Source organism: Hordeum vulgare, chromosome 1H (assembly GCF_904849725.1).
Source record: "Hordeum vulgare subsp. vulgare chromosome 1H, MorexV3_pseudomolecules_assembly, whole genome shotgun sequence".
NCBI lineage: Eukaryota > Viridiplantae > Streptophyta > Magnoliopsida > Poales > Poaceae > Hordeum > Hordeum vulgare.
In genome coordinates this window covers 432,321,893-432,333,824 of record NC_058518.1, presented here as the reverse complement: position 1 = coordinate 432,333,824, position 11,932 = coordinate 432,321,893, and positions in this window count along the sequence as shown.

The following is an 11,932-nucleotide window of genomic DNA, read 5'->3' as shown; positions in this document are numbered from 1 at the left end:
TGGGGATGCTAGTTTTTCTTTGTCCACTACTTGTTGCAATGGTAATGATTGGGGTAATGATTTTTCTTATGATCTTGAAGAAAAAAAATTAAGCCTCATGATGAATATTATGTTTGCAATAAGATTGAAAGTGGGTTTGGCGAAGTCATGACTTTCGTTGATGATAATCCCACTATTTTTTGAAGAGCATCAACTTTGCATGCATATAGATCATGAAAAGAATATCCTTTGTGATGGCTATATTGTTGAATTTGGTTATGATCCCACATGTAATTGCTATGAGAGAGGAAAATATTGTGGTAGAAACTTTCATGTTACCAAATCACCTCTCGTTATGTCGAGATTGATATTGTCTCTTTCTTCTTCCTTGCATATGGTAACTATTGGTTGTCTTGACAATCTGTTTTCCTATAAAATGCCTATGCATAGGAAGTATGTTAGACTTAGATGTGATTTTCACATGCTTTATGATGCTCTCGTTGTGCCTCAATTCTTGTCTTTTGTGTGAGCATCATTGAATTATCAATGCCTAGCTAAGGGCGTTAAACAATAGCGCTTGTTGGGAGGCAACCCAATGAATTTATCTTTTTCTTTCTGTTTTGTTGCGTCCACACTTTCATAATTCTGTTGTGATTGTGTTTTTTGTGTTTCTTTTTGTGTTTGAGCCAAGCAAAGCCTTTATGACTAGTCTTGGTAATGGTTGTTTGATCCTGCTGGAAAAAGGCAGAAACTTTTCGCTCACGAGATGAATTTTCATTTTTATTCAGAAAGAGATTTTGAGTTGATTCTTTTTTCTTCTGATTGATATGTTTTTTCCCCAGGCCGTCGTAAGTTTTCAGATTTTTTTAGGTAACAGAAGTATACGAAGTATACAGATTGATACAGACTGGTCTATTTTTGACACATTCTGTTTTTGTTGAGTTGGTTGCTTGTTTTGATGAAACTATGTTTAGTATCGGGGGGGGTACTAGCCATGGAAAAGTGAGAATACAGTTGCCCATCATCAATATATATGGAATTCAAGTTTGCTACAGTACCAAAAGAAGTGGTAGTTTGTTTTCTTGTACTAATGTTATCACAAGTTTCTGTTTAAGTTTTGTGTTGTGAAGTTTTCAAGTTTTGAGTGATGTTCTCATGGACAAAGAGATAAGGAGTGGAAAGAGCTCAAGCTTGGGGATTCCCATGGCTTCCCAAGCCAAATTCAAGGACACCAAAAAGCCTAAGCTTGGGGATGCCCCGGGAAGGCATCCCCTCTTTCGTCTTCAATCCATCGGTAACATTACATGGAGCTATATTTTTATTCACCACATGATATGTGTTTTGCTTGGAGCATCTTGTATTTTAGGAGTCTTTTCTTTTTGTTGTGTCAAAATCATCCTTGCTTCACACCTTTTTTAGAGAGAGAGACATGCACTCATCGTGATTTTGCTAGAATGTTCATAGTGCTTCACTTATATCTTTTGAGCTAGACACTTTTGCTCTTGTGCTTCACCTATATCTTTTAGAGCACGGCGGTGCGTGACTTGGTAGTTGGCTTATGCTATCAAAGTAGTCCCAAAGGTGATAGGTACCCAAAGAGGATACAAAAACCTCCATCTTCATGTGCATTGAGTAGAAAGAGAAGTCTTGATTCCTCTCAATTAATTTTGATATGTGGATTTGGTAATATTAAGAGCTATGTTAGTAGGTTGTTGTGAATCTAGAAATACTTGTGTTGAAGTTAGTGATTCCCGTAGCATGCACGTATGGTGAACCGCTATGTTAGGAAGTCGGAGCATAATTGATCTATTGATTGTCATCCTTTGTGTTGAGGTCGGGATCGCGCGATGGTTAACACCTACCAACCCTTCACCTTGGAGTATGCGTTTAGCACTTTGTTTCGATTACTAATAGAAACTTTCGCAATAAGTATGTGAGTTCTTCATGACTAACGTGAGTCCATGGTATAGATGCACTTTCACCTTCCACCATTGCTAGCTTCTCTAGTGTCGTGCAATTCAGCCACCATACCTACCTACTATGGCATTTGCATAGCCATCCTGAGATATATTGCCATGCAACTCCCACCGTGCCGTCTCATGACTTGTGTCGTCACTCTCATATTGCCATTGCATGATCGTAAGATAGCTAGTGAGATGCTTCAACGTCATATGCCATGCTAGATCGTTGCACATCCCGGTAGACTGCCGGAGGCATTTCCTATGGAGTCATCATCATTGTGATCTTTGAGCTGTGAGTAAATAAAAGTGTGATGATCATCATTATTAGAGCATTGTCCCATGTGAGGAAATAAAAAAAGAAAAAAAAAGAGGCCAAAGAGCCCAAAAAGGGGGGAAAGGAAAAAAACGAGGCCTAAGAGCCCAAATGAAAGAAAAGGAAAGAGAGAAAAAGAGACAAGGGACAATGCTACTATCTTTTTCCACACTTGTGCTTCATGTTAGCACCACGTTCTTCAGTATTGAGAGCTTCTTGCTTTGTCACTACCATATGCTAGTGGGAATCTTCGTTTTATAACTTGGCTGGTATATTCCAATGATGGGCTTCCTCAAAAATTGACCTAGGTCTTCGTCAGCAAGCAAGTTGGATGCACACCCACTAGTTTTCCTTTTGAGCTTTCACATACTTATAGCTCTAGTGCATCTTTTGTATGGCCATCCCTACTCATTCACATTGATATCTATTAATGGCATCTCCATAGCCTATTGATACGCCGAGTCAGTGTGACCATCTCCTTCTTTTTGTCTGACAACCACCACCACACTCTATTCTACCTATAGTGATATATCCATGGCTCGCGCTCATGTATTGCATGATAGTTATAAAAAGCTTGAGAAAGTAAGAGTGCGAAAATGATTACTTGGCCAATTCCGGGGTTGTGCATGATTTACATTAGTTGTGTGAGGAAGATGGAGCATAGCCAGACTATATGATTTTGTAGGGATAACTTTCCTTAGCCTTGTTATTTTGAAAGTTCATGATTACTTTGCTAGTTTGCTTGAAGTATTACTATTTTCATGTCAATAGAAAACTATTGTTTTGAATCTTACGGATCTGAACATTCATGTCACGTGAAAGAAGTTGCAAAGGACAACTATGCTAGGTAGGATTCCACATCAAAAGTTCATTCTTTTTCACTTCCCTACTCGAGGACGAGCAGTAGTTAAGCTTGGGGATGCTTGATACATCTCCAACGTATCTATAATTTTTGATGTTTTCATGCTATTATCTTGTCAAACTTTGGATGTTTTGCATGCCTTTTATATATTTTTTGGGACTAACTTATTAACTCAGTGCCAAATGGCAGTTCCTCTTTTTTGCATGTTTTTTACCCCTTTCAGAGGAGATTTTGAAACGGAGTCCAAATAGAAGAAAATCCCCGAAAAGATTTTTTTGGGAATGGAAGAAGATCGGGGAACTTGGGAGCCAAGGCAGGGGAGCCCGAGGGGCCCCACAAGCCCCCACCCCGCGGCCAGGGGGGCGCGCCATCCAGGCTTGTGGGCCCCCTGGAGGTCCCCTGACCTAGGTCTTTCGCCTATATAATCCCAAAAATTCAAGAAAAAATCAGGAGATCATCGCAATCGCTTTTCCACCATCGCAAGATCTCCGCAAGATCCCATCTGGGGCAAGTCCTGGTGCCCTGCCGGAGGGGGGATTCGGACACGGAGGGCTTCTTCATCAACACCATGACCTTTCCGATGATGCGTGAGTAGTTCACCATAGACCTACGGGTCCATAGCTAGTAACTGGATGTCTTGTTCTCTCTCTTGGATCTTCAATACAAAGTTCTCCATGATCTTCATGGAGATCTATCCAATGTAATTTTCTTTTGCGGTGTGTTTGTCGAGATCCGATGAATTGTGGATTTATGATCAGATTATCTATGAATCTTATTTGAGTTTCTTCTGATCTCTCTTATGCATGATTTCATATCCTTGTAATTCTCTTCGAGTTGTGGATTTTGTCTGGCCAACTAGATCTATGATTCTTACAGTGGGAGAAGTGCTTGGTTTTGGGTTCATACCGTGCGGTGACCTCACCCAGTGACAGAAGGGGTAGCGAGGCACGCATCGTGTTGTTTCCATCAAGGGTAAAAAGATGGGATTTTCATCATTGGTTTGAGATTATCCCTCTACATCATGTCATCTTGCTTAAAGCGTTACTCTGTTCGTCATGAACTCAATACACTAGATGCATGCTGGATAGCGGTTGATGTGTGGAATACTAGTAGTAGATGGAGAAAGTATCGGTCTAGTTGTCTCAGACGTGATGCCTATATGTATGATCATTGCCTTAGATATCGTCATGACTTTGCACAGTTCTATCAATTGCTCGACGGTAATTTGTTCACCCACCATAATACTTGCAATTTTGAGAGAAGCCTCTAGTGAACACTATGGCCCCCAGGGTCTACTCCACACCATATTTTCAGCCTTACACTTTTTACTTCGTTGCACTTTCCGACTTCAGATCTCACTTTGCAAACAATCTTGAAGGGATTGACTACCCCTTTGAAGCGTTGGGTGCAAGCTTGTTTGTGTTTGCGCAGGTACTCTGGACTTGACGAGACCCTCCTTCTGGATCGATACCTTGGTTCTCAAACTGAGGGAAATACTTACTGCTCTTGTGCTGCATCACCCTTTCCTCTTCAAGGGAAGAACCAACGCAAGCCCAGCCTTTGTCAACGTGTCAACTTCTGGCGCTGCTGTCTATGGGATAGCAGTGGGTCACGAGATCGTTTTCGGCACACTCGTCTTCATCGCCGACGATTCAGCATGGCTTCGGGAGGTGCCTCTCGATGTCGAGGCGCTTCTAGTTCGCGAAGCAACATTCTTCCCCGCTAGTTCGTGCGGAGTTCTTCTTCGCCAACCGTCGACTCCACCATCGACTGTGCTCCCCATCGCATGTCGCAACAAGCGATCCGGTTGCTTGCGGCTCTAGCGTTGGGTGCATCATGCACTTGCACGTCAAGCGTCTTCGCCGCAGGTGGTGGCCATCGAACGTGCTACACCTCCTTGTGCTGCATCTCACTCGGTGTTAGATCCGTCTAGCTCTTCTTCCGAGCGTGAGAGCTGCACCCGTGTGGCGGAGATCTTCATGGCCGGCTTACACGAGAGCCCGCCAAGGACCAATCAGGACAAGTGAAAAACCGGAGAGACTTCGGGTGCGCGTCATCATCCGTTCCCTCCAGCATCCGGTCGGCGTTCTCATCATGACAACATCGAGGTATTCCGCACGCCTGTCCACAATTTGGCTGAGGCCGCAAGGATTGCAGACTCCATCCAACCGTCAAATTCAGAAGCGGCAGAGGGGTGCAGCAGATCCGTGCCCTGTTGCAAGCGGCGTAACAACAGAATTCCGCTGTTTCTTAGTCTCACAACAGACTGCACAACAATTCCGTCTCACAGCAGACACAGTTTGGTCGGTTTACAGCCCAGGCTCTCCCCAGCATCGCAGAGGAGGAGATCACTGAGAAGGTTTACACAGAAACAAGGGGAGGAATCCACTTCCCCCCCGGTTCAATCGCGAGGATCGACATCGCTCACGCTCTCCTCCGCGGAGTGGTTCGTACGCGCCCCGGTGCAATGAAGAAAGGCGATCGGTGGGCGATGGCCGCAACCAAAGGCGTGATGTAAGGGACTATCTCACTCAGAAGAGAGTTGATAGAGGCTGAGCCCATCGTGACGGATACGACGGTGATCGTCCGAGTGGAAGTGGCTCTGTCATCTCCGGCCCTGAGTGTTTCACCCGAGCAATCCGCTCCGCAGATATTACCCCCAACTTCAGGTTGGCGGCTGGAATAAGCAAGTTTATTGGAGAATCCAAGCCAGAAACATGGCTAGATGATTACTGAGTGGCAGTTCAGATCGGCGGCGGCAACGACAACATCACAATGAAGCACTTGCCCCTGATGATGGATGGTTCGGCCCGTGCTTAGCTGAATCAATTAGCTCCAACAAGCATATACTGGTGGGCAGACTTGGCCCGAGTGTTCATCAAGACCTTCGAGGGCACCTGCAAGTACCTTGCTGGTCTCTCTGAGCTACAACATTGTATCCAGAAGCCGAGTGAGTCTTTGCGCGATTTCATGCAGCGCTGGACCACTCTCCACCACACGGTGGAGAACGTCACCGAGCGTCACGCAGTCTACGCTTTCAAAGCAGGCGTCAGGTACCGAGAGTTGTACTTGAAGTTTGGTCGGACAGGAGATATGTCTATGAGCAAGATGATGGAGATAGCAACGCGCTATGCCAATGGAGAAGAAGAAGACCGCCTCCGCAACGGCAAAGGCAAAGCAATCGACGAAGATGCCAATTCCAACCGAAAGCAGAAGCAGAAGGTGGATCACACACCGCCGGCAGAACTAGCCGCTCAGGGAGCGGGAAAGTTCAAGGGAAAGGCCAAGAGCCAATTCCCCCACAAGAAATTCAAGAAGTAGTCGGGACCAGATATCCTTGATTGGCCATGTGCAATCCACACGAGAATAGATGAAGAAGGCAACACCATAGTGCCTAAACATACCACTCAATAGTGCAAGTTGTTGATCCAGAAATTCGGAGAGGATCAGTCGAGTGAGAAAGACCAAGAGAGAGATGACAAAGAACAAGAAGACCCCTTCCCAAAGGTCCATGCCACTGTGATGATCTTTGGTGATGTCAAAAGCAAAAGTCGACTGAAAGTGGTCAACCGAGAGGTCAACATTGAAGCTCCTTCCGCCCCGAAGTATCTCAAGTGGTCGCAGACTGCAATCACCTTTGACCAGTCAGATCACCTGACCCATGTCCCCACTCCGGGACATCAGACTCTTGTTGTCGACCCGATGGTGTGTTGATGGATGGAGGGATTGGTTTGAACATCATGTACGCCGACACTCTCAAGGGGATGGGCATTCCGATGTCCAAACTTAGCGACAGCAATATGCAGTTTCACGGAATGATCCCGGGGAAGAAGGCCAAGTCTCTTCGCGAGATCGCGTCAGATGTCGTCTTCGGCTTTGACAAGAACTTCCGCAAGGAGAAACTCACGTTTGAGGTGGTGAACTTCCAGAGTGCCTACCAGGCCATACTTGGTCGTCCAGCATATGTACGTTTCATAGCCTGACCATATTACGTTTATTTGAAGATGAAGATGCCACGGCCGAAGGGAGTCATCACCATCACTGGCGATCGGCAGAGAGCAGAAGAATGTTTGTAGCAGGGCTCCAAGATTGCCAACTAGCAGATGGCAATGGCAGAGCTCGATGAGTACCGGTAGACAACAGATCCCGCCAAACTGATGCGCTCGAAGAAGCCAGCTTCCGAGTATGCATTCCAGCCGGCAGGCGAAATCAAGAAGGTCAACATCCACCCGACGGATCCCACCGCTGCCCCAACCAACATCTCAACAACTCTTGACCCAAAATAGGAAGCCAAGCTCATCCAGTTCCTCCATGAGACCTCGAACATCTGCGCATGGAAGCCCGCTGACATGCCTGGTGTACCCAGGGAACTGGCTGAGCACCGACTGAGGGTCGACCCCAAAGCTCGACCTGTCAAAGAACATCTGCATCGGTCCGCAATGCAGAAAAGGAAAGCAATCGACGAGGAAGTGGCTAAGCTCCTAGAGGCCAAGTTCATTTGCGAGGTTTACCACTCCGAGTGGCTCCCGAATGTTGTCATGGTGCCTAAGAAGGACAAGTCACTCCGAATGTGCATCGACTTCAAGCATATCAATAGGGTCTGCCCGAAAGACCACTTCCCACTCCCTGCATAGATCAAATTGTCGACTCGACTACGAGATGTGAGCGATTGTCTTTTTCAGATGCTTACTCTGGGTACCACCAGATCTGTCTGTATGGCCTAGATGAAATAAAAACAGCCTTCATCATCCCGTTTGGGTGCTTGTGCTACATCACTATCCATTCGGTCTCAAAAATGCAGGAGCCACTTTTATGCGCATGATTCAGAAATGCCTCCTCGACCAGATCAGTCGGAACATGGAGGCATACGTGGACGGTATCGTAGTCAAGTCAAGCAAATGTTCCAACCTGCTGACTGACTTGGCTGAAACGTTCGCCAACCTTCGAAGGTACGACATCAAGCTCAGCCCAGCCAAGTGCACATTCGGAGTCCCCAGCAGCAAGTTACTCGGTTTTCTTGTTTCCGAATGAGGAATCGATGTTAACCCCGAAAAGATCGGGGCATCATCCGAATGAAAAGCCATGTGCGAGTGCACAACGTCTAGAAGCTTACAGGATGTTTGGCAGCATTAAGCAGATTCATATCTCGACTCGGAGAGAAAGCCTTACCATTATACCGACTCATGAAGAAGTCAGATACCTTCGAGTGGACTCCTGAAGCAGAAGCTGCATTCGTCGAGTTAAAGGCTCTAGTATCCACCCAGTCGGTTCTTGCTGCTCCGTATAGCAAAGAGCCACTCCTCTTATACATCACGGCTACAAATCAAGTTGTCAGCACAGTCCTGACAGTCGAGCGAGAGGAGGAAGGCAAGGCTTACAAGATTCAGCGCCCAGTATATTATGTTTCTGAGGTATTGACTCCTTCCAAGCAGAGATATCCCCACTATGAGAAGCTTCTTTATGGGATTTACATGACTGCAAAGAAGGTAGCTCATTGTTTTCAAGATCACTCGGTGTATGTGGTCAGCGATGCCCCATTGTCGGAAATCCTTCACAATCGGGATGCATCAGACCGAGTGGCGAAATGGGCAATGGAGCTATTATATTGTGACATATAGTTCGAAGCCAAGAAAGCCATCAAATCTCAAGCTCTGGCAGATTTCATGGCTGAATGGGTGGAACAACAACAACCAGCCCTTACTCACTCGACACACTAGACTATATTCTTTGACGGCTCGAAGATGCTGAGTGGTTCTGGTGCAGGCGCAGTTCTGATATCCCCGAAGGGCGACAAGCTCATTTATGTATTCCAGATTTACTTTGATTCCTCTAACAATGACGCAGAGTATGAAGCCCTCCTTTACGGATTGTGTATGGCCATCTCACTGAGCGTCCGACGCTTGATGGTATACGATGACTCGGATCTATTGGTTAATCAAGTAATGAAAGAGTGGGATGTGAGAAACCCTGCCATGAGTGGATACTGCAACGCAGTAAGAAAACTTGATAAAAGGCTTGAAGGTTTGGAACTTCATCACGTTCCTCGATTGAAGAATCAAGCTGCTGATGAATTGGGAAAAATCGGATCGACTCGGAAAATTGTGCCCAGTGATGTTTGTTTAGAGCACATACACACCCCTTCGGTCCAGGAAGATCCATTCACTGAAGAACCTCCTCAGCCTACAAGTGCATTTGATCCGACTGAAGTTGAAATCCTAGCAGTTGTCGATCAGATCATGGAGATTCGAGTGGTCACGCCCGATTGGACAGTGTCTTATATTGCGTATATCCCGAGGCAAGAACTACCCAAAGATGAAGATGAAGCTAGACAGATTGTGCGCAGATCAAAAGCGTTCACGGTCATGGGAGATCAACTCTATAAGGGAAGTGTGTCTGGCGTAGCTCAGCGGTGCATTTCCCCTGAGGAAGGCCGGCTGATTTTGGAGGAAATTCACTCGGGAACCTGTGGTCATCATGCATTATCCAGAGACATTGTTGCTAAGGCATTCCGAGCCGGATTCTTCTGGCCACGTGCGGGTGAAATGGCGAAGGAGCTTGTAGACTGCTGTGAAGGATGTCAATTCTACTCCAACAAATCACACAAGCTGTCATCTGCTCTAAAGACAATCCCCCTCATATGGACTTTTGTCGTGTGGGGCTTGGACATGGTCAGACCCTTCCGTGCAGGACAGGGCGGATTCATTCATTTGCTAGTTCACTACTGGAATCTGCTGGTTTGCCGACAGCCAGAGCTGACGGCAAAGAATAGTTTAACTGATGGCAAAGGCTTTGCCGTCAGTGTGTTGTCGGCAAAGGTACCGGCCAAGATTTTATCGGCAATCACCTTCTTTGCCAACAGCCGGAGCTCGAACAACGGCAAAGACTTTGCCATCAGCTTTCTGGCACGGGCTGACGGCAAAGAGCAGTGGCGGCAACGGCGCAGGCCGAGATCCGTTAGAAGGTTAACGGCATGCTTTGCCCACAGCCGTAGAAAAGCTGACGGCAAAGCCTCCCCTCTTTGCCCACAACCGTAGCAGAGCTGACGGCAAAGCTGAAACCCCTGGGTCCCCTTGGCCGCCTCTTTGCCGACAGCTGGAGCCCAGCTGACGGCAAAGCCGAAAATTTCCAATTCCCAGAGTTGCCAGAATACACAGGCTGCCGCCACGTGTCTTCTTTGTCGTCAGTCCACCGACGGCAAAGCCTTTGCCGTCAGTAAGCTGTAGGCAAAGACCCTCTCTGCTTTTTTCATATTTGTTTTCTGTTAATTCCCTGCATTTTCAAAACATAGATACAAACAACAACATATATATATATAGAATCTGCCCCTAAACAGCACCACAAGTGCATCACAAAGTGCAAACAGCACAACACAAGTGCAAACAACACGAATATATGTCATTAAAGTGCAAACAAGATCACAAAGTATTACAAAGCATCACAAGTGCATCCACAAATACAATTGCATTACAAAGTTCATCTAGGACTACACAAGTGCATTACAAAGTCTCGAGCATCCATCCATATGCTATGCTGCTTTATCAAAATCTGCATAATGAGAAAGAATTTAGAAGAAGAATACAATAAGAAAGAAGTTATCTAAATTAAGCTAAGCAATTAGAAGAAGAAGTGGAAGAAGAAGAAGAAGAAGAAGAAGAAAAAGAAGAAGTGGAAGATGTGGAAGAAGAAGAAGAAGATAGAGAAAAAGAAAGAAGAGAAGTTATCTTTTTCTCCTCTTTCTTCTTCTCTTATTTCTTCATCTCTTGTTTGTTCTTCTCTTCTGGTTTCTTTTAAAACTTTCTAAACTAATTATGTCATTTTTGAGCTCTAATATCAACTAGAATTTACTAAGCTAACTAAACCATGGCTAATATCAACTAGAATTTACTAAGCTAACTAAAGCCTGGCATAATCTAAGTTGATCTAAACAATAAGAAGAATAAGAAGGAGAGGAATAACTTATCGAATGCCAAGAAACGAAGGAGAAGCTGCATCTCCGTTGGTCGCTGGGTTGCTAGGGCTCTCACCAGGAGAAGTAAATGGATCGTTGGATTCAACTCTTGAATGATGTTGCAACAAGGCAAGAGTTAAAATATGTGGTTAGCACGGCGACAGACAATGGTATAAGACCGTGCAAGGTTGGTCATTGAAAGGGAACTCACCGTTCCCACCGGAGAAGGCATCGGCGGAGGGGGCGGCAAACCTTGCTTCTCACACATAGCCTGCAAATTAGTTTTCGAGGAGTCAAAGAAATAGCCTTGTTGCGTCTCACACATAGCCTTGCTTCTCACACAACCGACTTACCGCAACGAAGTCGTGCATGGCCTTCGCATGGGTATTATTGCGTGCCCTCTCCTCGTCAAGCAACCTCTGCGTATTCCGGTCCCTCTCCTCCAACAAGAGCCTGGTGGCCTCCCTCTCCTTCATAAGTGCGGCCTGCAACCACTCCTCAAATGGAATTTTCATCATCCATCCAGGGACAAAAGAACGAAAATAATAATGAAGAAAACTAACCTCGATGGCAAGATCAAATGGCCTCGCGCGTTGCCGTATTGCAGGAGCGGAGCTCGTTTGCCTCGACTTGATCTGAGATAGAGTCTCAGTGATAGGGACGAAGCCATCACACATGGCCAGCGTGCCATGACTCTTACCGCCACCAGAGATCATTAACGCCTCTGGATCGATAGGATTCTGGCTCGGGTCAAAGTCAGGCCTGCGCAGCTATTTGACCACCTCAGAATAAGACGTCATCTTGTTGTAGGCGGACAGACTTGTGTACGCCGACGGCCCGTCCCCCTTAGAATATGCCTTCACCGTCTT